The 26,494-nt window shown below is 47.0% G+C and overlaps 1 long non-coding RNA gene across 2 annotated transcripts in view; it reads left to right on the top strand.

Moving 5' to 3' along the window:
* The window catches only part of LOC149354544 (uncharacterized), a 177,240-nt gene extending 150,953 nt beyond the window's left edge, over nucleotides 1–26,287 (top strand). Inside the window, exons 1-2 of one of the 2 annotated variants that reach the window (XR_016291353.1) lie at nucleotides 1,259–22,690; nucleotides 22,857–26,287. This is a non-coding gene — a long non-coding RNA (uncharacterized LOC149354544). Of the gene's footprint in view, nucleotides 1–1,258; nucleotides 22,691–22,856 lie in introns of those variants that run through there. The other variant, XR_016291351.1, reaches the window with a different exon arrangement.
* The last annotated feature ends 207 nt before the right edge of the window (nucleotides 26,288–26,494 follow it).

Below are 26,494 nucleotides of genomic sequence, written 5' to 3'. Positions count from 1 at the left end.
TTGTTTTAATATCATAACTCGTATCTCTAAATTGCGAGCTAATTTTTTATTCAAGTAAATATGCACAGGTTGTAGCGTCTCTTCCACATGGACGTCAAAACAACATTTTTGATTAGTTTTTTTTAATAGGGTTAAAAATACGACTTGCGATTTCTTGCGAAATACGCTGAACGCAAGGAACTCAGGGCACCTTTGTTTTACCTTAGTCGCTTCGCATGCATGCTATAATTGGATTCGAAACTGCGACTTGCAAACCACACAAAAATACTAGTCTGATAGTCCAGAGTAATGCCCTTTTTCATTGCGAGAGAACTTGGGCAAAAGCTTTAACCAGAAATTGCGGATTTTCTATTGAGTCTGCAAGTGTAGAAGGCAAAAAGAAACAGTACGGAAGTATTACACATATTCTTACCAACTTGTCTGCAGTGAAAAATTAATTAAACGGTTCTGATTTCCGTCGTGCATAAGCGGTAAAGGACATATTCCCGAATGCATCCCATATCAGGTCATATGAGTTCAAACCCGCTGTTAGCCAAAGTAGTGAATCTTCAGTGAGTTCATCTCACCAAAGACGAAAAATTAAATTCTCACCATTCGGCCACAATTCCACTGCGCACGACGTCAAGCAAGCCATTTCGCAATGAGAGTGGGTACACAGAAGTCGTCCTCGTGCTTATTGGCTCGCTCTGTTTTCCTGCCGAAAAAATAAAGGCGCATGTAGTCAAAGCAACGTTTACTACAAAAACCACTTTAACTTCCAGACGTATATCAAGATAAAAGAGTTTTAGTACTTACAAATAAGATCTTGCAGGCGGTACGAACAGCGTCGGAGCTCTCCTAATATATGAGCGTGGCTTTTCGCGTGCACAGACTATGAACGGTGCATGCATTTTCGTCGTGTTGGTTGTGCACGTGGTTGGGCTCCGCCGTGGAGTCAAGAATGTCTTAGATGCGTCGCGCGGTTCCAAGACGAGCAGTGGAGACGATGGTGGGGGGAGGGGGGGGGGGTTGGCTGGAGGGGAGAGAGTCGTTTTCCTTTACACAGGTTTTATGGTTCCGAGAAAAGTTCTCGAGCTGAAAGGTGGAGACAGGGAGATCGTGGAAGGGTGCACGAACAGCGAAGCGCGTAGCTGCGCGCGAGGGAAAATAGCTTTGAGGAAGTGACAACCAAAAAGAAAAAAAAGCGCTTCGCGGGGTGGGGGGCGGGGGGGGGGGGGGGGGGTTAGCCCGCTACCTAAAGAAAGGGCGCGGCCGGGAGAACAGGTAGGGAGCTATGGGAATACTTGAAAGAGAGAGGGAAAGGGCCCAAAACACGTGAAAAGTGTTTGGAATTTTTGGAGAATGAGTCACATGGCCACAGGCAGTACGGAAAGCAATACCTACAAGGAACAAGTGGATGGGAAACACGGAAGCGCCAAAGTATTGCTACAAAGCTGCAGCAAAAGCCCGAAAATTTTGAAGTGAAAAACTTGGAGCTTCAAGATGAATTTCGCCAAAACGAGTTCAGACACTCGCGTATTTTGTGGGGCCGTATGATGTGGCTTCTGTTAGTTCAAGATAGCTTAAAATGTTACCACATAATAACAAAAATATAAAGCAAAAAAAATATCCAAGCAGAATGCGTGCTCTTTCATAGTTTCATGTACCGTACATACGCCAAACAAGCTAGGTTAACATGCGTCTAACGCCAGTTGTCAGTTCATTTATTCAGTGGTCGTCGAGGAATCCTCAAATTGTTTGTTGGTGTGGAAGTTTCGCGCAAAAAAAGCAAAAACAAACAAAGGCATGTTGAATTGTGGTTCGCAACTACTTTCGATGGTTTTCATCAATAAAGGTCATGTTCGAAAGAAAAAAAAAACTTGCGAGTAAATATGCAAGGACGTGAGCAAGAGCTATATTGCCACCAATGCAAATTACGCAACAGAAGAATAAAATGGTCAAAAACAACAATTTCCAACACTACGATTTGCAGAAAGGGAAGGAAATAGCAAATCAGAAAACACGGGAAAGGCGCGATCACAGGGCACTAGGTAGGGAAGCGTAGGAATCGCTTAGCACGTGTCCGCGTGCGTTTATGAAGCACCCGCCTAATATTTCACGAGCGCAACGCATAATTCGAAATTACGAGGCGACTGCTTCGTTTCTGGACGTTGCCAAAACTGAGCACAATTTCTGTTTAGCGAATGCACTTGCGCTAATCTATTACGTTTGTATCGCGATCTCCATGAAGCAGACACCAGCTGCGCACTGCGGCAGTGAATTCCTAGAGCGAATAAAAAAAAGTGATTTTTTTATTCCAAAAATTTAATCAAATCAAACTTATTTGATTTTTGTTGAAGGCGCCTGTTGACAATTTTTGTTGAAGGCGTCTCGGGTGTAATCAGAACGTTAATTCTGATCAACAGGACTTCGATCGCAATTCTCCTAAATGTATTATTGCTGCTCACTGCGCAACCAGAGTGCAGCTTTTCCAACGGAATCATGGGTAGCTTTGCTCACAAACTGCAAAAGTGTTCGGTTAAAATATAATAATAAATAAAAACAAATCTTTGAACTCGCATGTTTTAACGCGTTCGAGAATTATGAACTGCCGATATGGTACTCGACAATAAAAATAATTTTGAACCCATTTTATTGGATGACACAATGTTTACCAACGTTTGCCAGTATACTTTGAACACTGGATAAGCGGTGGCAATCCTAGGCCAATATAGCCAGCTCCCGGAAATGGCATAGCCAATTCTGGCAAAGAGTGGAACAACACTGGCTAACATGGCCCATGATAGCCAGGATTCGATGATGGCACAGCCAGCAATGGCAAATAGTGGGGCAATCCTGGCTAACCTGGCCCATGATAGCCAGGATCTAATTACGGCTCAGCCAATACTGGTAAAGCGACGGACAACCAGGGCCATTGTTGGATGTGCTAAGGAGTGGCACAACCAATATCGGATGCTCACTGGCAACTCTGGGCCTAGTTAGGGCCACGCTTTGCCAGTGGATTTCCAATATTGGCCCGCTGCCGTGTGCTACCTGGGGCGTTACTACAACGTGTTTTCCCTCAGAAGATGTTTTTTACAAAGAGGTGAAGCTCATCTTTGTGGATCAGCCAGAGGTTAGAGAGCATTGTTCAGGCCATGCACTACCTCCTTCCTTGGAGCACTGAAACATGGACCTGCACCGACGCGTTGACTAGCTGGGTTAAGGTGAAACTGTTCTCGAAAGCGCGTGTGGAGTCGAGGGGGCTAATATTCTTAAATGATGAAGCCTGGCTATTCTACCGGTTTCGGAAAGAAAGAGTTCGCATCTTTGCTCTCGAACGCTAATGCATGGTGGCTGGGTTCAGGGGGAGAATTTGTACCGTGATAGTGGGTGGGAGGCTCTCCATCGCGTCCAGGGGCCTGTTTTTCTTGAAAATGATGCACACTGTTCTTGCCACGACTGTCGGTGAGGAGCTAGCAGTGGCGTCTCTTCGGCGCCTTTCTGCGGACACGAAAGAGGTTGGTGTGCGTGCAGCCTGGGTTGGTGTACAGGGCATGGAGGTGCCAGCGAGTAGTCTACAGAATAAGGTGGCGGTATGGAAGCATGGGCGTCCGCCTCCAATTCTGCCTCCCACGAAAGGTCTCTGACCGCTACACCAATTCGCTCAGTCGGGGTTGGTGCGCTTTTCTGCGGACATAAAAGAAGTTGGTGTGCGTGCAGCCTGTGTTGTGTAAAGAGCATGGAGCTGCCCGCGAGCAATCTACAAAATAAATTTCCGCAAATTTCTGCTCTAAATCGTGAACTCGCTTTGTAAGGTTTCCAAGTCAATTTTTAAGTCTGCGTGAATCTGGAGCACTTTGTTGACATATTCTTGAAGGACTGCATTGCTAGCTTCAAGGTGTCAGATAGAACCAGCCACAAGGTCCAGCTTTTCCTCTTGAGCCTTTATCATGGGTCCCGGGTTTAGCTCGACATCGCCTCCCAAAACTAGCAGACACCATAAATAGGATACAGAAGCGCGGAAGCTTTTCAAAATATGAGGTGGCCACGACATCGGTGCGCCCGCCAAGGAAAGGCTCATCCTTGCCATACATGTAATCGCCTGGTTTCCTGAGTGTGATGTAAATATACACTAAGTTCGCAGGGCCCCTTCATTCTACTGGGAAGTGTTCGAAGTCAAATTCCACTCACATCCGCACAGACGCACTATTGCTCACAGATAACATTCAGATGTTTGAGTGATGTGTTAAAACGTAAGCACAATAACAAAGTACAAAGCACCGGGAGCCCAAATGAGCTCATTGTGCGAAAACTCAGCTCTGGAAGGAGGATATGAGGGCGGAGTCACATACCGTCTTTCTCGAACACTGCTCCCACGTGAGGGTCCCCCTCAAAGCTCTCTTTGAGATCCTATTTGAGCAGTGTTTGCTGAAGCTAACAATACGAGCACGGCTTATACGTGGCCAAAATAAAAGTGTTCTCGTGTTGCACACTCTGTCCCGTGTCGCTACGGGCTATTACGAATGCATGAGCCCCATATGCTCGCAGTGACGCGTACAAGAGGTCAGGAGAGTTCAAATTTCGTGGCCAAGGACCGAAGCGTGGCCTTGTGGTAGAGCATCCGCCTCGCATTCGGGAGGTGCAGGGTTCGATCCCCAGTGCCGCCGGGTATCGACCGGTTTTCTTGAATGGGTACAATATTTCCCCTGGCCTGGTGCTCGGCTCTTCTAGGGTGAAATGCTTGGGAAAAGGGTCTTAGACCAAACAGTTGCCTTGACGGATGAGTGATAAGTTCCCCCGCCAAGCAACCATAAGTCCGCCTCGTGCGGCATAAGCTCTATTTGTGGCGCTTTTTTTTCGCTTTGTCCACACGACTCTTTGCCCACAGTGACGGGATTTGAAAGCGCAGGCTCCTTTCCCAAGCAATGTAGCCCTAGTAAGCCGAGCACCAGGCCAGGCCGTAGCTTGTACCCATTTTGAGAAAACCGGTGGGTACCCGGCTGGCGGCGGGAGTCGAACCCACCACCTCCCGAAGCCGAGGCGGGCGCTCTGCCACGAGGCCACGTGACAATGCCGCAGCTGCGAAGCAAGCTCAGGTTTTACTCTTGCTTCGCTCCAGCAAACATGCGTATCAAGACGGACTAAAGGGACGTTACAAGCACTGGTTATCACGTCTCCGAAAAGTCCATAAATATATTAAGGTTCAAACTTTTGGCAAAAATTTTATAAAAAGTCGAACAAGGTGTCTTTGAAGAAGTGGTACACTGAGACATGCAGCACTGAGCGGAGAAAGATATACAGGGTGTATAACACGCCAATTGATACAAATGTCAAAAGATAGGCTTTTTGAGTTAGAAGTGCGCATTTTTCGGCATAGTATTATTCGCGGTTTACTACATCACAATGTAGCTAAGACGTGCTGACTAGTGGTCTGGTTAACTACTTCTGAATAGTTAACTGTTGAACTATTACCCTTAGTGTCCTTAATTCTTGAGGGCCGTGTAGCCCACTGGAATATTCATTTTAGTTGTTAGAAATTCGAAAACGCGGTTACCTTCGGTTGCCTGGCCTATCAAATTTTTACTATTTCGACGATTTATGCGCACTGGAGATGTAACTTTGCGTGCAGCTTCTCGAAAGCCCATGGATTTTCATGCCATGTATCCAAAATTTGTTGGGCCACAACACCAATATTAACCGCGTTTTTGAAATTCTAAAAACTGATATGGATGTTACTTACGGTGGGCAACGGGCCCCTAAATAGTTAAGGAGCCTGATAGTAATCGTTAAAGGGTTAGCTATTCCATATTAGTTATCCGTCGTGCTAGTTAGCACGTTTTAGGTATAATCTTATGTACTACAACGCCTACCATGCTATTCCGAAGAAAGCGGCCTTCTAACTCAAAAAGCCTATTTTTAAAAATTGTATAAAATCTTATGTGAGACACCTTGTATACATAAACCAAACATCACGGCCAACTGTTGCAGTTCAAATCTGAGACGGCTCTGGTAAATAAAACAAAATATAGTTTTAAACAACATTGCAAATAAATAAAACTGGGATTTCTAGAGAACAGTACACATGTTCCGAGCTTCAAGTCCACACAATGTAGCGTGTTTTATTCCATGTGTGAATGACAGTATACGTTAAGTTTGGAAGAAATCGTCGGATTTCATTGTTTATAATGCCCTCCAGAGTATCTTTTGATCTGAACACCAAATTTTGTGATATATAGATGCGAAGCACACAAAAGGAAAAGATGACTGGCGCTGGAAAGCGTTGAAGGTCTTAAACTGGTTGCGCAATTTTCGGAATAAAAGTGTTTCGAGAGAAGCGTTCACAATACTTACTGGGCGTCACCTATGTCAAAAGTCGATAAGAAGAAAAAAAATGTGAATAGTTAATAAAAATGTTATAAAACGGAGTTCACCGTCTTCTGGTATAGGCAGCAGACTGAAATGAGCAGCACTGAACACCCGAAGTGTACGCAGCCAAACATCAGGGCAGTTAAGTTTATCCCTTTGTTTAACTTCTTCGTGATCTTGAAAATTTGCCACTACTGGTGTAAGCTACCTTGCCGGCCAAGAAGATGAATACGAACAACCAAGTTGCATTGCAAGGCGAATTTTTTGTCGCAGACATCAGAGTGAAGCGCGAAATATCTTCATCTTCAGTGGGGGTTCATCTATGTTTGTTCGCCCACTTAAATCTTAAAGGTGAATGAATTTCTTTTTCTGCCATGCCAACATGGCTTGCATGGAAATGGTCGAGTCAACAAGAAAAACAGCCTGGGGTAAATGTACGATAACGTCTTTCAAAGGTTCATCCAAAGAACGCGAAATTGAATGAAAATAGCGTAAAGGTTCCCCAGACCCACTTAGACCTGTTTTCATTTCTAGTTACCCAACATGGATTTCAGCCTGTCCCTCCAAATATTGCGGCACATACTGGAATTGGCAATTCGTCTCAGCAGTAGGTGTGGAGTGTCATGTGTTCCGAGCATAAAGAAAAATCCTTTTTAGAATTTGCGGAAGAAGTCGGCCTGCTCATGTTGGCGCGGGTCAGATGGGCGGCCTTCATTCGATAGGTCAGTTTGTTTCCACAGTGCCGACGGGAGAGAGATAGGCCTTAGGTTACCTTTGTGTCGAGGTCTATTACATGCTTTGGAGGCGTTACTACAACGTGTTTTCCCTCAGCAGATGTTTTTTAGAGAGGTGAAGCTCATCTTTCTGGATCAGCCAGAGGTTACAGAGCATTGTTCAGGCCATGCACTACATCCTTCCTTGGAGCACTGAAACATGGACCTGCACCGACGCGTTGACTAGCTGGGTTAAGGTGAAACTGTCCTCGAAAGCGAGTGTGGAGTCGAGGGGGCTAATATTCTTAAATGATGAAGCCTGGCTATTCTACCGGTTTCGGAAAGAAAGCGTTCGCATCTTTGCTCTCGAACGCTTATGCATGGTGGCTGGGTTCAGGGGGACAATTTGTACCGTGATTGTGGGTGGGAGGCTCTCCATCGCGTCCAGGGACCTGTGTTTCTTGAAAATGATACACACTGTTCTTGCCACGACTGTCGGTGAGGAGCTAGCAGTGGCGTCTCTTCGGCGCCTTTCTTCAGACATGAAAGAAGTTGGTGTGCGTGCAGCCTGTGTTGGTGTAAAGAGCATGGAGCTGCCCGCGAGCAATCTACAAGTTAAATTTCAGCAAATTTCTGCTCTAAATCGTGAACTCGCTTTGTAAGTTTTTCCAAGTCAATTTTTAAGTTTGCGTGAATCTGGAGCACTTTGTTGACAGATTATTGAAGGACTGCATTGCTAGCTTCAAGGCGTCAGATAGGAGCAGCCACAAGGTCCAGCTTTTCCTCCTGAGCCTTAGTCATGGATCCCGGGTTTAGCTCGACATCGCCTCTCAAAACTAGTAGACACCATAAATAGGATACACAACCACGGAAACTTTTCAAAACATGTGGTGGCCACGACACCGCAAAAAGACAGACGTCATCGTCACGGTAAGAATAGGCGTCATAGTAAGCAACCTGTTGAAACATGAGTGGTGAGCGTGGCGGTGCCGTGGCCCAGAGGGGCGTCGAAAGGCGCGCACTTTTGTACCGCCCGATCAGCACTCAGAGCCCCAGGTTGCCAGACGGAATCAACCACTGCATCCAGAAGTGGCGGAGCATCCAGAATAGGTGAAGCAGGCAAAAAACATGTTGATAGGCCGCAGTCTGTTGACGTACACTCGCCGAGCTGGGAGCTTCTATCGTTGAGCCATTCCGTCTTGTGCATCGTCCATGGCCGGCCCAGCAAAATGAGCAGCAGGACCTGTAGAAACATCAGGGGTGAGCGTGGGATCGCAGTGGCGGTGCCGTGGCCCTCTTTTTTTTTCATCGGAATAAATGCTTTTTTTATTGTACGAAAGAAAGCTGACCAACACAGACATTGGCATGGGGTAGTATAAAGCATGACTGCAGTTTTAAAGGCACATAGAAAGCAAATAAAAATATACATAGAGTATCATGTTCTTATCACAAATAGACCACTGAACATAGCCAGAGAATTAATCTCTACTGATAACTGGATGGAGTTGTCCTTTAATAAAGAACACTATCTCAAAAAGCTTCAAGAACATGAAAAGAATTGTCCTTTATATAAAACTAGGCAACCAAATAGGCATGAAACAATGGTATATACACAATGCCTTTTTTAAGTTTGATATACAACTTTGCAACTAGTAGGAAGCGCCAGCACGTTTAGGAAGGCCGTTGCGTTCTCATTGTACGGACATGTAGGAGATCTGCCCCTTCCCCTTGCCGCTGCCGTTCTTAGAAAAAGGGGCAGCCCTTGTTTTCCACTTGCGCCGTCCGGCCGGCGTAGTCGTGGTGTCTACCGTCCTCTGTGCAAAGGGAGTGTCAGCGAGCCGTCCTTCCGCAACTGAAGGAGACACAGGGTTACTGTGGCCGCTGCCGCCATGTGTATGTGGGCGGGTGATTTTGGAGGACGTAAACATCTCTCTCATAGTAAGCAACCTGTTGAAACATGAGTGGTGAGCGTGGCGGTGCCGTGGCCCAGAGGGGCGTCGAAAGGCGCGCACTTTTGTACCGCCCGATCAGCACTCAGAGCCCCACGTTGCCACACAGATAACATTCACATGTTTGAGTGATGTGTTAAAACGCAAGCGCAATAACAAAGTTGAAAGCACGGGGAGCCCAAATAAGCTCTTTGTGCGAAAACTCAGCTGTGGGAGGAGGATATGAGGGTGCAGTCACATACCGTCTTGCTCGAACACTGCTCCCACTTGAGGGTCTTCCTCAAAGCTCTCTTTGAGATCCTCTTGGAGCAGTGTTCGCTGAAGCTAACAATACGAGCACGGCTGATACGTGGCCAAAAAATTATTCCTGCCCGGAGTGCCAAACATGGCGGCCTCGCATCCTCACGCCATGTTCGAGCAACAACGGCCGTCACGCGCCCTCGCTGAAGGGAAGGGGGGGGGGGGGGGGTATGGATCGCGCCAAGCCAGCCATCGCGGATTCGCTCAGCTGAGCGGGCGCTAGTGAAATACCATCACAAGCACCCGCGCGAATGCGCGAGCGAGCGCCAATAAGAACCGCGCCTAAATAACTGCGCCAATTCGCGAAACGAGCAATAAAACGCCGCGGATACAGTGAACTGCGGACACCGTACAGATAGCCTTAGCGCCACCCGGTCCCGGTGACCTTGACAGCCCGGGGAGGAGGAGAAAGTAGGTCAACATGGCGGCTGGCCGTCCCGAAACACTCACCGCGCGGCTTGGCTCGGGGTCGCTGTGCACTCTTTCTCTTCGGCTTTCGAGTTGAAGATGGCCGATTGCGCTTCCTGGTTGGCTTCTAGTCGTCGCCGTTCCAACTGTAGTCGTCGTCGTCTATATTCTCAGAATTTGAAAACAGGGAAATAAAAGGGTTCCACATGGGAAACGTATCTGCGGTCAACCGTCCGCTACTCGAGTCCGTCAAGCTATGAAGACTCTGTTGTTGTTGTTGTGACTGAGAGAAGGATAAAAAGGAAATTGCGGAGGTCTAACACTTTCATTCTGTCTTTGAAGGAGGAAAATTTGATGATAATAGGGCGGCATTTTGAGGGTGAAAAAGTGCCGATACGATGAGCACGTTCAGTGCTTAGCTGTGTGTAATCGTCGTCAAGTACTTCCGACAACACAGGAAGCGTTTTCTTTTCAGTCTCATTCCATGATTCGCTTTCATCAGGAATGCCATGCAGGATCAGATTACTCCTTCTCGACTGGTCTTCCAGGCTATCTAGACGAGACTGCAGTACCGCTTGGTGCGATGTCAGACGTCTAGTAGTGTCCTGAATTGAAACCAGCTCAGGCTGGATAGCATTAAGAATGTTAGCTTTTGATTCAAGAACTTCAAGGCGATTGAATACATCTAGTATTTTGCTTTCCAGTGATGCTTGATTGTCCGAAGCGTGGCCTTGTGGTGGAGCATCCGCCTCGCATTCGGGAGGTGCTGGGTTCGATCCCCAGTGCCGCCGGGTACCCACCGGTTTTTTTTAATGGGTACAATATTTCCCCTCGCCTGGTGCTCGGCTCTTCTAGGGTGAAATGCTTGGGAAAAGGGTCTTAGACCAAACAGTTGCCTTGACGGATGAGTGATAAGTTCCCCCGCCAAGCAACCATAAGTCCGCCTCGTGCGGCATAAGCCCAATTTGTAGCCCTTTGTTTCTTCTCCATTTCTTGCCCAAGGTTGGTGGCTGCGTGAAGAAACTCAGAGAGAGAGATAACTTTTACTTTTCAGCTCAAGTCCGAGCCTTCTTATCGGCCCGTTTGGTGGGCATTATTTATCGGCGGTGGCGGAGTGGGGCCATGTGTCCCTTGGATGTGTCGGATGTGGGCGGCGAGGAGCGGGCAGAGGGTGGGCTGCAGAGAGTGGTTTAGCGGTCCATCGGGCCCACGTGAGGTGAAAGGAGGGAGGCAAGGTATGCGAGGAAGCTATGGTGGGAGAGTTAGTGGCGCGGGGGCATAACCAATATGTATGAATGTTTGAGGGATGCTCTCCGCACACGAGACAGGTGGGTTTGCCCGGTTTATGAAGGTTATAGTGGGAATACAGTTCGGAGGGAAGGGAGTTAGTCTGTGCCTGTCGAATTAGAGTGGCGTCAAGCACGGAAAAGGAAATGGGAGGGTGACGGAAGGGTTCGTTGTATGTGCCGCAAATTGCGAAGGTATTCGCGGCGGTCCTATCGGTGTGTAGCGCGGTGTGCCTTGGGATTATAATGGGTTGGCCAGGCAGTCGGAGGGCCCGGTGGTATTTTTTCACGGGCCAGAGCATGAGCAAGCTCATTCACCGGTATAGCTTGATGACCAGGAATCCATTCAAGGCGGACATGGAGCGTAGGGTGGGCTGTTAGGTATTGCAGCAAAGTGTCTAGGATACAGGGAGGGAGTTTTTGAGATTCGAATGAGCGTATGAGCCTGAGAGTCTGCACGTATGGTGATGGTGGAGGAAAGGTGGTCGTGAAGCGTAATCGCCTCTGCTATGGCCAGAGTTTCTGCGTCGGTTGAGGAGGGCACTCCTGTGTAGAGATGTGTGAATTTGCTTCGAGGGCCGACTACTGCAGTAACTACTTGGTGCTCGAGGATATGGGCATCGGTATAGTAAGTGTCGTGGCCCAGTGCGGGTAAATGGTTCGCCAGTGCTTCACGCCGCCCGGGATTTATCGTTGGAGACATGTGGCGTGGAATGGGTTTTACAGTAAGACGCGGGAGGCTTTTCCACGGGGGAGCCGATGGTTGAAGCGGAGGTAGTTGGGAAATGGTGTGTCCGAAAAGGCTGAAGAGGTCTCTGCCTTGCTCGGAGGTAGAGAGACGGTGTATCTGGGCTCGGTGGTGTGCTGCTGCGCGTTCTTCGAGGTAGTTGAAAATGGCGGCGTCTGCGATCAGAGCATTTGCGGCGTAGATGGGAACTCCCATGGCTAATCGAGTGAAGCGACGCAGAGAGGCTTCCAGTTTGCTTACTTGAGAGGATGTAAGGCATTGATAGGGGTAGGCGTACATGGCCCTCGAATAAATGAGTGCTTCTATAACTCGACGGAGTTCGTGTTCTCTGAGTCCATGCTTTTGACGAGATATACGGGACAGCATGTGGCGAATTTGGTTCAGTTGCTGCAGGAGTTGGCTAAGCCACACGTTGCACTTGCCATCTTGTTGAAAAGAGAAGCCAAGGATCTAAAGAACCCCAGGTAGTCGAAATTTCCGGAGCCCTCCACTACGGTGTCTCTCACAGGCTTAGTCGCTTTGGGACGTTAAACCCCATAAACTAACTATCTATCTAACTAACTAACTAACTAACTAACACACACACACGCACGCACACACACACACACACACACGCACGCACGCGCACGCACGCACGCACACACACACACACACACACACACGCACGCACGCACGCACACACATGTGTCGAAACGCTTACGTGAAATCCACCTGTGCAAATAAGTTATGCGGTCAGGGGGACACAAACTAGATGATGATTGTCACCGTCAGGCACCTAATTAACTAAAATAGATTACTGAGCTTCTCACCCGCTGCGGCTATCGTGAATGTTTATATTGGATACATAGAGGCAGTCGCTTTTGTAGACTACTTCATTTGGTAGAATTCTTCTAGAGTACACGTCGTCCAATATACTTGCGTCCAAAGTTTGGACAGATTTCGCGTTAATTATGCTTGCATGTCGGTGACAGTCGACACTGAACCCCGGCCTAATACGACGCAGCTGTTGTGTCGGGCGCTTCTTTCCTATCAGTAGTCGAAAGTGGAGGGGACTAGTGTAGACAAAACGCTGCATCTTGCCGGGAGGAGTTTGGTTTCGATAATCAACGCCTTGCATGCGTAATTACGCGGATCCAGCTGATAACTTTGACACGAATATTTAGAAACACACGCATGATAGGACAGTTCTACCAATGTGAATTGTTTCGGAATACGATTTCCTCTTGGTTTCTAGAATAAATAAGCCCGCTTACTGCAGTCACTAAAAAGCTCACTAATGGATTTAGTTAATTAATTAACGCGATGATAACTACTGCATCACTTTGGGTTCCTCACGCAACTATACATTTGTACTGAGGTGGATTTCAAGCACCTCTCAGCGCCTAATTTTAAGAAATCAGTAAAGGTCAATTTTTTCTGTAGAACTCGTACGCAACACTCATCAATTCATAAGATACTCATAGCAATTGATAACAGATTTGTCGAAAGACAGGCGTGGGCTCTGAGGCTAAACATCCTGCTAATGGGCACTACAGCGGCCGAAATGGGAATTGATCCACACTAAGAATTACGGGCTACGCATTCGCCTTTGTTGGATATGTAGTGCCCGTAAAAATGGCAGTGACCACCTCAGCCGGTTGCTTGACTACGTCAGCCACCCGATTGCAGCGATGAATTGCGATCACACAACCTGAGGAGTGCTTTAGAAGCTCCTCTGAAGTACCTTAGATGAGAGGCAACACCTCGGACTAGTTCCTTTGAGCATGCGTGGTGCGGGGGAAATAAATCTGCAAACAAGGAAGAGTTTTTCAGCAAATCTATAACACATTCCTTGTCCGGCAGCCTGCTCACGATGCCTCCCTGGCAGAACTTCCGCTAATGAACAAGAGATGAGGAGTAGTAGACTGCAAAGGAACTGCCTCTGGGTTGTTGCCCTGATAATACCCTCATCCGGAAGGACGAACGCAAAGGGAGTGCTACTCCCGCCATCGCGAAAGAAGGCATTCAGTTGTAAGTGGTCTGGAGAAAGACGGGCCGACAGGGGGGGGGGAAGGGGGAGTTCCCCTGGCCAGAACAAGTCGTCGACATAGCATAGACGACCACAGTCAAGCACCATGTATAATAGGAATAAGCGAAGAAAAAACTGTCATTAACCGCTCGGTCTGAGCCAGATAGCTTCAGGCGCCACACCGTTTTTTGTCGGTCTTTCCCAGCGTTACTTCTGGCGTCGGCCGCCGCGGTGGCAGAGCGGTTATGGTGCTCGGCTGCTGACCCAAAAGACGCGGGTTCGATCCCGGCCGCGGCGGCAAGAATTTCTTTGGAGGAGAAATTCTGGATGCCCGTGTACTGTGCGTTGTCAGTGCACGTTAAAGAACCCCAGGTGGTCGAAATTTCCGGAGCCCTCCACTACGGCGTCTCTCATAGCCTTTGTCGCTTTGGGACGTTAAACCCCATAAACCTAACCAAACCAAACTTCTGTCGTCGTACAGATCGAGCGGTCCGTCCTACGCCACTGCATGCCCTCTTCGTCGTCTCCCTCGCGATAAACATTCCGTATAGTATATAAGAGAGTGAAGCTCTTTTTTGTATAATAGTGCTTGGAGTCTCACAAATAGAATATAGAAGTTTTGAGTCGTAGAAGCTAAAAATAGCCGTCACACGTTAATCTGATTCTAAACGCGTTAGTTTTGAGCGCTGATGGTGAGAAAGGCACCAAACTTTGAACGGTTCTCTTGCACCGCTATTACGTTCAGCAGCGGCTGTTATTAGCAACAGGGCAGGGAAAGCGCACGCGATATGCTCCCGTCTGACGAAGACGCCACCAGCGAGCAAAATATACTGTGGTCGGGTGCATTGTCCAGACCCTTCGACTTGCGTGCAGCTGGCCGTGGCCGCGACGAATCCACAGCGCCTTCCATACAGTGGCGAGGGGAGGGCTCAAAGGTGCGGCAGTTGTTTTTTGAAAATTACAGTCACGCTCATGACACCGTCTACACGGGTTGAGGTGCGCTGGTACTACTCGTCGCTCAGCACAGACCTAAATTTATCGATCTTATTGTCGATGTTGTGAGCGTTCAGGTGTTCTAATCGCAGTTCTTTTGGAGTGCTGCATGGGTTCTGTAAGTCGGCCGTAGCACTTCCGGAAAAATGGGACAAAGGCTTATTTTTTTTGCGTCATCCCACGTACAATACGCCGCAAACTTTCAGTTTATTGCAAACAAGGGACACCCGCACCTTATCTGGGTCTAATTTTGACCTCCCCCGCAAGCGCTTTCGTCTGCGCAGTGTGCATTGACTATAATAATTCTGGATGTTCTGTTTGTCCCTTTCAACTCTGATTAACTGCGCAACACTACCTGTGTTTCGCCGGGATCTTGAGAACACGCTATTACGGCTCTCTGGCTGCCTTGCCGGCCAAGACAATGAATATTAGCAACCGAGTTGCATTGCAAGGCGAATTTTTTACCGAAGACATCAGAGTGACGCGTGAAATATCTTCATCTTCAGTGGGGGTTCATCTATGTTCGCCCACTTAGATCTTAAAGGTGAACGAATTTCGTTTTCTGCTATGCCAACATGTCTTGCATGGAAATGGTCGAGCCAACAAGAAAAGCAGCCTGGGGGAAATTTACGCTAACGTCTTTCAAAGGTTCATCCAAAGAACGCGGAATTGAATGAAAATAGCGTGAAGGTTCCCCAGACCCACTTAGACCTGTTTTCATTTCTAGTTACCCAATAGGGATTTCAGCATGTCCCTCCAAATACTGCGGCACATACTGGAATTGGCAATTCGTCTCAGCAGTAGGTGTGGAGTGTCATGTGTTCCGAGAATAAGGAAAAATCCTCTATAGAATATCCGGAAGAAGTCGGCCTGCTCATGTTGGCGTGGTTCAGATGGGCGGCCTTCATTCGAAAGGTCAGTTTGTTTCCACAGTGCCGACGGGAGAGAGATAGGCCTTAGGTTACCTTTGTGTCAAGGTCTATTACATGCTTTGGAGGCGTTACTACAACGTGTTTTCCCTCAGAAGATGTTTTTTACAAAGAGGTGAAGCTCATCTTTGTGGATCAGCCAGAGGTTAGAGAGCATTGTTCAGGCCATGCACTACCTCCTTCCTTGGAGCACTGAAACATGGACCTGCACCGACGCGTTGACTAGCTCGGTTAAGGTGAAACTGTTCTCGAAAGCGCGTGTGGAGTCGAGGGGGCTAATATTCTTAAATGATGAAGCCTGGCTATTCTACCGGTTTCGGAAAGAAAGAGTTCGCATCTTTGCTCTCGAACGCTAATGCATGGTGGCTGGGTTCAGGGGGAGAATTTGTACCGTGATAGTGGGTGGGAGGCTCTCCATCGCGTCCAGGGGCCTGTTTTTCTTGAAAATGATGCACACTGTTCTTGCCACGACTGTCGGTGAGGAGCTAGCAGTGGCGTCTCTTCGGCGCCTTTCTGCGGACACGAAAGAGGTTGGTGTGCGTGCAGCCTGGGTTGGTGTACAGGGCATGGAGGTGCCAGCGAGTAGTCTACAGAATAAGGTGGTGGTATGGAAGCATGGGCGTCCGCCTCCAATTCTGCCTCCCACGAAAGGTCTCTGACCGCTACACCAATTCGCTCAGTCGGGGTTGGTGCGCTTTTCTGCGGACATAAAAGAAGTTGGTGTGCGTGCAGCCTGTGTTGTGTAAAGAGCATGGAGCTGCCCGCGAGCAATCTACAAAATAAATTTCTGCAAATTTCTGCTCTAAATCGTGAACTCGCTTTGTAAGGTTTTCCAAGTCAATTTTTAAGTCTGCGTGAATCTGGAGCACTTTGTTGACATATTCTTGAAGGACTGCATTGCTAGCTTCAAGGTGTCAGATAGAACCAGCCACAAGGTCCAGCTTTTCCTCTTGAGCCTTTATCATGGGTCCCGGGTTTAGCTCGACATCGCCTCCCAAAACTAGCAGACACCATAAATAGGATACAGAAGCGCGGAAGCTTTTCAAAATATGAGGTGGCCACGACATCGGTGCGCCCGCCAAGGAAAGGCTCATCCTTGCCATACATGTAATCGCCTGGTTTCCTGAGTGTGATGTAAATATACACTAAGTTCGCAGGTCCCCTTCATTCTACTGGGAAGTGTTCGAAGTCAAATTCCACTCACATCCGCACAGACGCACTATTGCGCACAGATAACATTCAGATGTTTGAGTGATGTGTTAAAACGTAAGCACAATAACAAAGTACAAAGCACCGGGAGTCCAAATGAGCTCATTGTGCGAAAACTCAGCTCTGGAAGGAGGATATGAGGGCGGAGTCACATACCGTCTTTCTCGAACACTGCTCCCACGTGAGGGTCCTCCTCAAAGCTCTCTTTGAGATCCTATTTGAGCAGTGTTTGCTGAAGCTAACAATACGAGCACGGCTTATACGTGGCCAAAATAGAAGTGTTCTCGTGTTGCACACTCTGTCCCGTGTCGCTACGGGCTATTACGAATGCATGAGCCCCATATGCTCGCAGTGACGCGTAGAAGAGGTCAGGAGAGTTCAAATTTCGTGGCCAAGGACCGAAGCGTGGCCTTGTGAAATGCTTGGGAAATGCTGGGTGAAATGCTTGGGAAAAGGGTCTTAGACCAAACAGTTGCCTTGACGGATGAGTGATAAGTTCCCCCGCCAAGCAACCATAAGTCCGCCTCGTGCGGCATAAGCTCTATTTGTGGCGCTTTTTTTTCGCTTTGTCCACACGACTCTTTGCCCACAGTGACGGGATTTGAAAGCGCAGGCTCCTTTCCCAAGCAATGTAGCCCTAGTAAGCCGAGCACCAGGCCAGGCCGTAGCTTGTACCCATTTTGAGAAAACCGGTGGGTACCCGGCTGGCGGCGGGAGTCGAACCCACCACCTCCCGAAGCCGAGGCGGGCGCTCTGCCACGAGGCCACGTGGCAATGCCGCAGCTGCGAAGCAAGCTCAGGTTTTACTCTTGCTTCGCTCCAGCTAACATGCGTATCAAGACGGACTAAAGGGACGTTACACGCACTGGTTATCACGTCTCCGAAAAGTCCATAAATATATTAAGGTTCAAACTTTTGGCAAAAATTTTATAAAAAGTCGAACAAGGTGTCTTTGAAGAAGTGGTACACTGAGACATGCAGCACTGAGCGGAGAAAGATATACAGGGTGTATAACACGCCAATTGATACAAATGTCAAAAGATAGGCTTTTTGAGTTAGAAGTGCGCATTTTTCGGCATAGTATTATTCGCGGTTTACTACATCACAATGTAGCTAAGACGTGCTGACTAGTGGTCTGGTTAACTACTTCTGAATAGTTAACTGTTGAACTATTACCCTTAGTCTCCTTAATTCTTGAGGGCCGTGTAGCCCACTGGAATATTCATTTTAGTTGTTAGAAATTCGAAAACGCGGTTACCTTCGGTTGCCTGGCCTATCAAATTTTTACTATTTCGACGATTTATGCGCACTGGAGATGTAACTTTGCGTGCAGCTTCTCGAAAGCCCATGGATTTTCATGCCATGTATCCAAAATTTGTTGGGCCACAACACCAATATTAACCGCGTTTTTGAAATTCTAAAAACTGATATGGATGTTACTTACGGTGGGCAACGGGCCCCTAAATAGTTAAGGAGCCTGATAGTAATCGTTAAAGGGTTAGCTATTCCATATTAGTTATCCGTCGTGCTAGTTAGCACGTTTTAGGTATAATCTTATGTACTACAACGCCTACCATGCTATTCCGAAGAAAGCGGCCTTCTAACTCAAAAAGCCTATTTTTAAAAATTGTATAAAATCTTATGTGAGACACCTTGTATACATAAACCAAACATCACGGCCAACTGTTGCAGTTCAAATCTGAGACGGCTCTGGTAAATAAAACAAAATATAGTTTTAACAACATTGCAAATAAATAAAACTGGGATTTCTAGAGAACAGTACACATGTTCCGAGCTTCAAGTCCACACAATGTAGCGTGTTTTATTCCATGTGTGAATGGCAGTATACGTTAAGTTTGGAAGAAATCGTCGGATTTCATTGTTTATAATGCCCTCCAGAGTATGTTTTGATCTGAACACCAAATTTTGTGATATATAGATGCGAAGCACACAAAAGGAAAAGATGACTGGCGCTGGAAAGCGTTGAAGGTCTTAAACTGGTTGCGCAATTTTCGGAATAAAAGTGTTTCGAGAGAAGCGTTCACAATACTTACTGGGCGTCACCTATGTCAAAAGTCGATAAGAAGAAAAAAAATGTGAATAGTTAATAAAAATGTTATAAAACGGAGTTCACCGTCTTCTGGTGTAGGCAGCAGACTGAAATGAGCAGCACTGAACACCCGAAGTGTACGCAGCCAAACATCAGGGCAGTTAAGTTTATCCCTTTGTTTAACTTCTTCGTGATCTTGAAAATTTGCCACTACTGGTGTAAGCTACCTTGCCGGCCAAGAAGATGAATACGAACAACCAAGTTGCATTGCAAGGCGAATTTTTTGTCGCAGACATCAGAGTGAAGCGCGAAATATCTTCATCTTCAGTGGGGGTTCATCTATGTTTGTTCGCCCACTTAAATCTTAAAGGTGAATGAATTTCTTTTTCTGCCATGCCAACATGGCTTGCATGGAAATGGTCGAGTCAACAAGAAAAACAGCCTGGGGTAAATGTACGATAATGTCTTTCAAAGGTTCATCCAAAGAACGCGAAATTGAATGAAAATAGCGTAAAGGTTCCCCAGACCCACTTAGACCTGTTTTCATTTCTAGTTACCCAACATGGATTTCAGCCTGTCCCTCCAAATATTGCGGCACATACTGGAATTGGCAATTCGTCTCAGCAGTAGGTGTGGAGTGTCATGTGTTCCGAGCATAAAGAAAAATCCTTTTTAGAATTTGCGGAAGAAGTCGGCCTGCTCATGTTGGCGCGGGTCAGATGGGCGGCCTTCATTCGATAGGTCAGTTTGTTTCCACAGTGCCGACGGGAGAGAGATAGGCCTTAGGTTACCTTTGTGTCGAGGTCTATTACATGCTTTGGAGGCGTTACTACAACGTGTTTTCCCTCAGCAGATGTTTTTTAGAGAGGTGAAGCTCATCTTTCTGGATCAGCCAGAGGTTACAGAGCATTGTTCAGGCCATGCACTACATCCTTCCTTGGAGCACTGAAACATGGACCTGCACCGACGCGTTGACTAGCTGGGTTAAGGTGAAACTGTCCTCTAAAGCGAGTGTGGAGTCGAGGGGGCTAATATTCTTAAATGATGAAGCCTGGCTATTCTACCGGTTTCGGAAAGAAAGCGTTCGCATCTTTGCTCTCGAACGCTTATGCATGGTGGCTGGGTTCAGGGGGACAATTTGTACCGTGATTGTGGGTGGGAGGCTCTCCATCGCGTCCAGGGACCTGTGTTTCTTGAAAATGATACACACTGTTCTTGCCACGACTGTCGGTGAGGAGCTAGAAGTGGCGTCTCTTCGGCGCCTTTCTTCAGACATGAAAGAAGTTGGTGTGCGTGCAGCCTGTTTTGGTGTAAAGAGCATGGAGCTGCCCGCGAGCAATCTACAAGTTAAATTTCAGCAAATTTCTGCTCTAAATCGTGAACTCGCTTTGTAAGTTTTTCCAAGTCAATTTTTAAGTTTGCGTGAATCTGGAGCACTTTGTTGACAGATTATTGAAGGACTGCATTGCTAGCTTCAAGGCGTCAGATAGGAGCAGCCACAAGGTCCAGCTTTTCCTCCTGGGCCTTAGTCATGGATCCCGGGTTTAGCTCGACATCGCCTCTCAAAACTAGTAGACACCATAAATAGGATACACAACCACGGAAACTTTTCAAAACATGTGGTGGCCACGACACCGCAAAAAGACAGACGTCATCGTCACGGTAAGAATAGGCGTCATAGTAAGCAACCTGTTGAAACATGAGTGGTGAGCGTGGCGGTGCCGTGGCCCAGAGGGGCGTCGAAAGGCGCGCACTTTTGTACCGCCCGATCAGCACGCAGAGCCCCACGTTGCCAGACGGAATCAACCACTGCATCCAGAAGTGGCGGAGCATCCAGAATAGGTGAAGCAGGCAAAAAACATGTTGATAGGCCGCAGTCTGTTGACGTACACTCGCCGAGCTGGGAGCTTCTATCGTTGAGCCATTCCGTCTTGTGCATCGTCCATGGCCGGCCCAGCAAAATGAGCAGCAGGACCTGTAGAAACATCAGGGGTGAGCGTGGGATCGCAGTGGCGGTGCCGTGGCCCTCTTTTTTTTTCATCGGAATAAATGCTTTTTTTATTGTACGAAAGAAAGCTGACCAACACAGACATTGGCATGGGGTAGTATAAAGCATGACTGCAGTTTTAAAGGCACATAGAAAGCAAATAAAAATATACATAGAGTATCATGTTCTTATCACAAATAGACCACTGAACATAGCCAGAGAATTAATCTCTACTGATAACTGGATGGAGTTGTCCTTTAATAAAGAACACTATCTCAAAAAGCTTCAAGAACATGAAAAGAATTGTCCTTTATATAAAACCAGGCAACCAAATAGGCATGAAACAATGGTATATACACAATGCCTTTTTTTAAGTTTGATATACAACTTTGCAACTAGTAGGAAGCGCCAGCACGTTTAGGAAGGCCGTTGCGTTCTCATTGTACGGACATGTAGGAGATCTGCCCCTTCCCCTTGCCGCTGCCGTTCTTAGAAAAAGGGGCAGCCCTTGTTTTCCACTTGCGCCGTCCGGCCGGCGTAGTCGTGGTGTCTACCGTCCTCTGTGCAAAGGGAGTGTCAGCGAGCCGTCCTTCCGCAACTGAAGGAGACACAGGGTTACTGTGGCCGCTGCCGCCATGTGTATGTGGGCGGGTGATTTTGGAGGACGTAAACATCTCTCTCATAGTAAGCAACCTGTTGAAACATGAGTGGTGAGCGTGGCGGTGCCGTGGCCCAGAGGGGCGTCGAAAGGCGCGCACTTTTGTACCGCCCGATCAGCACTCAGAGCCCCACGTTGCCACACAGATAACATTCACATGTTTGAGTGATGTGTTAAAACGCAAGCGCAATAACAAAGTTGAAAGCACGGGGAGCCCAAATAAGCTCTTTGTGCGAAAACTCAGCTGTGGGAGGAGGATATGAGGGTGCAGTCACATACCGTCTTGCTCGAACACTGCTCCCACTTGAGGGTCTTCCTCAAAGCTCTCTTTGAGATCCTCTTGGAGCAGTGTTCGCTGAAGCTAACAATACGAGCACGGCTGATACGTGGCCAAAAAATTATTCCTGCCCGGAGTGCCAAACATGGCGGCCTCGCATCCTCACGCCATGTTCGAGCAACAACGGCCGTCACGCGCCCTCGCTGAAGGGAAGGGGGGGGGGGGTATGGATCGCGCCAAGCCAGCCATCGCGGATTCGCTCAGCTGAGCGGGCGCTAGTGAAATACCATCACAAGCACCCGCGCGAATGCGCGAGCGAGCGCCAATAAGAACCGCGCCTAAATAACTGCGCCAATTCGCGAAACGAGCAATAAAACGCCGCGGATACAGTGAACTGCGGACACCGTACAGATAGCCTTAGCGCCACCCGGTCCCGGTGACCTTGACAGCCCGGGGAGGAGGAGAAAGTAGGTCAACATGGCGGCTGGCCGTCCTGAAACACTCACCGCGCGGCTTGGCTCGGGGCATGGAGGAAAGAAGGAAAAGAGGAGAGGCTGCTACGTCACATTTTTCGAAGCCGGAAGCGAGGGCTCCGCCATGACACTTGGCCGCTGTCTCAGCCAATGGCATGCTAGCGCCGCGAAGATCAACGCGAGCAGCGCGAGCAGACGATTTCGCGCCGCGCCTGGCTGTCGGCAGCTGTCACACACGGCGGAAAGTGAGGCTTCTGCTCCGATTGACAACAAAGACGCTGCGATGCCCAGCTGCTGCGTTCCTGGGTGTCGGTCGCGCACGCCAGGACAAGAACCGGGCGTCACTTTCCACTCGTAAGTATACTGCATTTTGTTTTCGTATTTAATCGACTGCGTAATGAGTAAAATGCATGCTCGCAGAACATAACGCGCGACACGGCGTGAACGTGGTATTCGTACCGCCCCGGACTTATTCGTGGCTCTTTGTCCAAGTGCAGTGAATAGTATTGTTTTCAAACAGGTTTCCGAAAGATCCAGAGCGAAGGAGCCAGTGGACTGAGGCCGTTAGACCAGGCCAATGCGACTGGGAAGCAGCAAAATGGACCTTCAAAACATTTTCTGGCCGAGCACTTCGATCGGATGTCGCCGCTCGTAGTTCGTATACGTGCGGATGCCGTCCCCCTTCAGGTGAGGAACCACCTCGATACATTGTCAAGAGATTGGAAAGAAATGCTGTTATTGAGAAGGTGCTTTATTATAGCATTGACTGCATGTATGCTTTCAATATGACGTTTTAGGTGTTCATGAAAGAAATAGAATGAATGGCTTTAGCTAGACGTTATGATCGAGTAGCGCGGCTACAGTATTCCCGCACTGATAAAAAGTAATCACTACTGCTAAACTGGCTGCGGTTTGTATATGGCTCTGATGAAACTCTGCTTACTGTACATGATTATTTATTTATCAGCTTACGCACTCCTTCATTAGAAGAAAATAAAAAGAGATCCTTGTCATCTATAGCATCGAACACACCACAGTTTCTTTGGGGCATCATTTCCACTTGATATTATTACTTGTAGTGTGCAAATGTTTGCGCCTAGCAGTAATCTGTATGGCGGTGCATTTTTCTTATCTCGGCCATAGCGCCTGGGAAGTGTCACTGTTTTATAAGGGAGCACTGTGGTTCCTTAAAACCATAGTTCGTTTGCAAAATAAATCAGAAAGAAGTTCCTTAAGGCATAGAGCACCGTACGTATTTGCTCGCGTAATTTGAGCACGTTTTTTCTTTAATTAGGGCTCCAAAAAGCGGGTGCACAATTTACGCGCAAGCGAGTTATCCGAACACATCCTAAAAAAAAAAAAAAAGGTTGGCACCCCTCGCTGGCAAAACGAAAAGGTTGACTCGTCCTCCCCACCCACGCTATGTAGCTCCCCGCGGGGTGGCATGACGGCACGTGCTTAGCTCAAAGCAATAAACGCGCAAAGATTCAATCGCGAAGTAAGCAGTGGGAGGAGATAACGGGCAATAAAACGGGGCCCTTGCGTGTGGCCCGGCTGACTAGCAGAGTTTTGGATTTGGGCGCGCGCGCAACTGTTCGTCCGGGATAGCGACCGCCAGCGTGAGCAAGCCGGGTAAAGGGCGCAAAGTTCGCACCCGCGTATACATGCTAGTGGTGTGGCTCAGCATAGTGCGCAAAATGTGCGAGTATTTTTTTTTTAATCCGGTTAAATGTTTGAACTTTTTGGGGAGCACAATCTAAGTGCGGGCGCAAATTACACGAGTAAATACGGTAAATGTCTGACTTTGTCAAGATAAAATTCTATTCAAACGGCCGCTCACAATATAGAGCACATTACAACCAGTCATACTGAGTATTGAAAAGAATAGCTTTGTAATGTGAATGCGTCATGTACGGTCACCGTCAAAAGTAAATGGAAGGCAACTTTGTCAAAAAAATTTAATTTCTTTAAATCTAAAGCATAATGGTCCATGTTTGTTGGTGCTCAGTGCAAGTCGCACAATCCCAATTAGTCTGCACATATGTATTCAAGGATGCATGAATTGAGCGGGCAATGATTAAATTTTTGTGTTAATGTTGCCTTCCATTTACTTTTGACAGCACCTGTACACCACCGACTTAGGCTCATGCTTGATGGTAGTCATTGTCAGTTTTTTCAGGAGTAATCAGGGGTTTGATTTAGCTTGATTGCTACTGAATCAACCAGAAATTACCTGCTTCCTAAAATCAGATTTTTGTCTTTTGTGGTAAATGAACAATGCGCACATTTTCAAAAATAAGTCAGTTAAGTAGCATCAGCAGTACATGTCCAGAGTGCAAATGCTAGTTCTTGTTCATGAATCTACATGCTGTAGCTTCACACATGGCCATGTACTATTGGTCACTGATGTTCAAGAATAGGGGCTGCAGTTAGCAGTCTCCCAGAGCTTTCTTTAGCATGCCTGCACTACTGTCCTTTAGGGTACAGGGTGACTGAAGTATCGTATTTTGTAAAAATGTGGAGTGCATGGTTTTCATACTATAGAAGCCGGAATAATCAAGAGAGTAATTAGTGTACCATACTTTCAATTTTAGTTCTAGATATTCAACCCAACTGAAGGTGATTTTGGCCTTTCAAACTAGTAGTGTCAAAATGGGGTGATAATCCCACTGCACGCAGCAACAGAGTAAGCACTAGTATATAAGTTCTAGCATATAAGGGAATTCTTTACCACGCAACACTTTTAAGAGCAAAGATTTTGTGAAAGGACTAGAAAGCCATATTTTGCATACTTAACATATCCTGTTTTCCTTCCAGAAGAGTTATTTGTCATGCGTTTCGCATTCTTATCATACATGAGACGTGTTGTTGCCATTTATTACCCAACATTAGTTTTATCATATAGTTGTTCTTTTAAGAAATGTGTTGTTTCCCATGTGTTCTTCCTCGCATTGTATATGTTCTTCTTGTTGTATTCTGCATTTGTATGCCCATCCTGCTTGGGCCAAAACTGCCTGCAGTATATGTAAATAAATAAAATATACAAGTTTTGCAACCTGCAACAAATTCATGTTCTTAAATGATGAAAACACTTTTCTACGTGCACTTGGTACATATGCATACAGAGGAAAACCTTATCATTCTACCAGCCACAATTTGTACACTATATTAATCATTCTTTAGCTGTCATCATGCCTTAGTTGTGCACAGCTCAAATGCCCGTCTTATGTGCAGACTATGTTGGTTGGCTCATGGTTTTGACAAATATAGAACAGCATGTGCACACAAGTAGGACATACCACACAACAAACAGAACAGAAAATTGGACAGAAAACTATGCTATTTCTATACTGTTCCAGGCTAGGCAGATAAGAGTAGAATACAACAATGCAACAATAGAAATAGTGTCAGCAGGGTACCCTCTTTCTTTACATATATTACAGAAAGGAATACATGAAGCAGAAGGGAGGGAAAATGATTCACTTCTTCCACCAGCTGTCACAACTGTTACCAATTTCTCAAGTCACTTAATTCCACACAGTGCTCCAATTACTTTGCATTCACATTGCTTAAATTTTATCAACTTTGTGATACAGAAACAACTACCGAGAAATGAAACATTTCACACAATTTGGCAAGACCGGTCCACAAATATTTTTCTGTCTCAAAGCCCTCATTTACTGCCTTCCTATATGTTTTTACTCTCTCTGTTCGAATAGTTCATGGTTACAAAGTGATCTAATTCAGTTGTGCATTTCTTCTTCTTTCTAGTCTTTTTGTTGAATCCTTTTTATGTGTGTTCTCATTCCATACACGAGTGTTATCACTTTTGTTAAAAGATTTTGCTGGCTTCAGGTAGCAAGCTATGTTTTGTAATAAGTGTCATGCTGTGTCAAGCCTTTTCAAGGCTCATATTTTGATTTTCCAATAAACTACAAATTTTGGACTTCACTAATGCGTTTAATCAACTGAATGCAAGAAAGTGCAACTCGGCGAAGTGGTCGCAGGTCGACTCGGCATCTCGGTAAACGGTAAGTTGCGAGGTACACTCAATCTTACAATGGCATGGCCTTACACTTCACCACCCTTAAGAGCAAATGTTTTAAACCTAACAATCCGCCTCCTAAACCCGGCTTTGTGTCCTTACGCTCGCACAAC

Source organism: Amblyomma mixtum, chromosome 3 (genome assembly GCF_055824585.1).
Source record: "Amblyomma mixtum isolate Tamu chromosome 3, ASM5582458v1, whole genome shotgun sequence".
Taxonomy (NCBI): Eukaryota; Metazoa; Arthropoda; class Arachnida; order Ixodida; family Ixodidae; genus Amblyomma; species Amblyomma mixtum.
The sequence above is the reverse complement of the archived record's forward strand: the minus strand, read 5'-3'. Positions and strand labels throughout refer to the sequence as shown.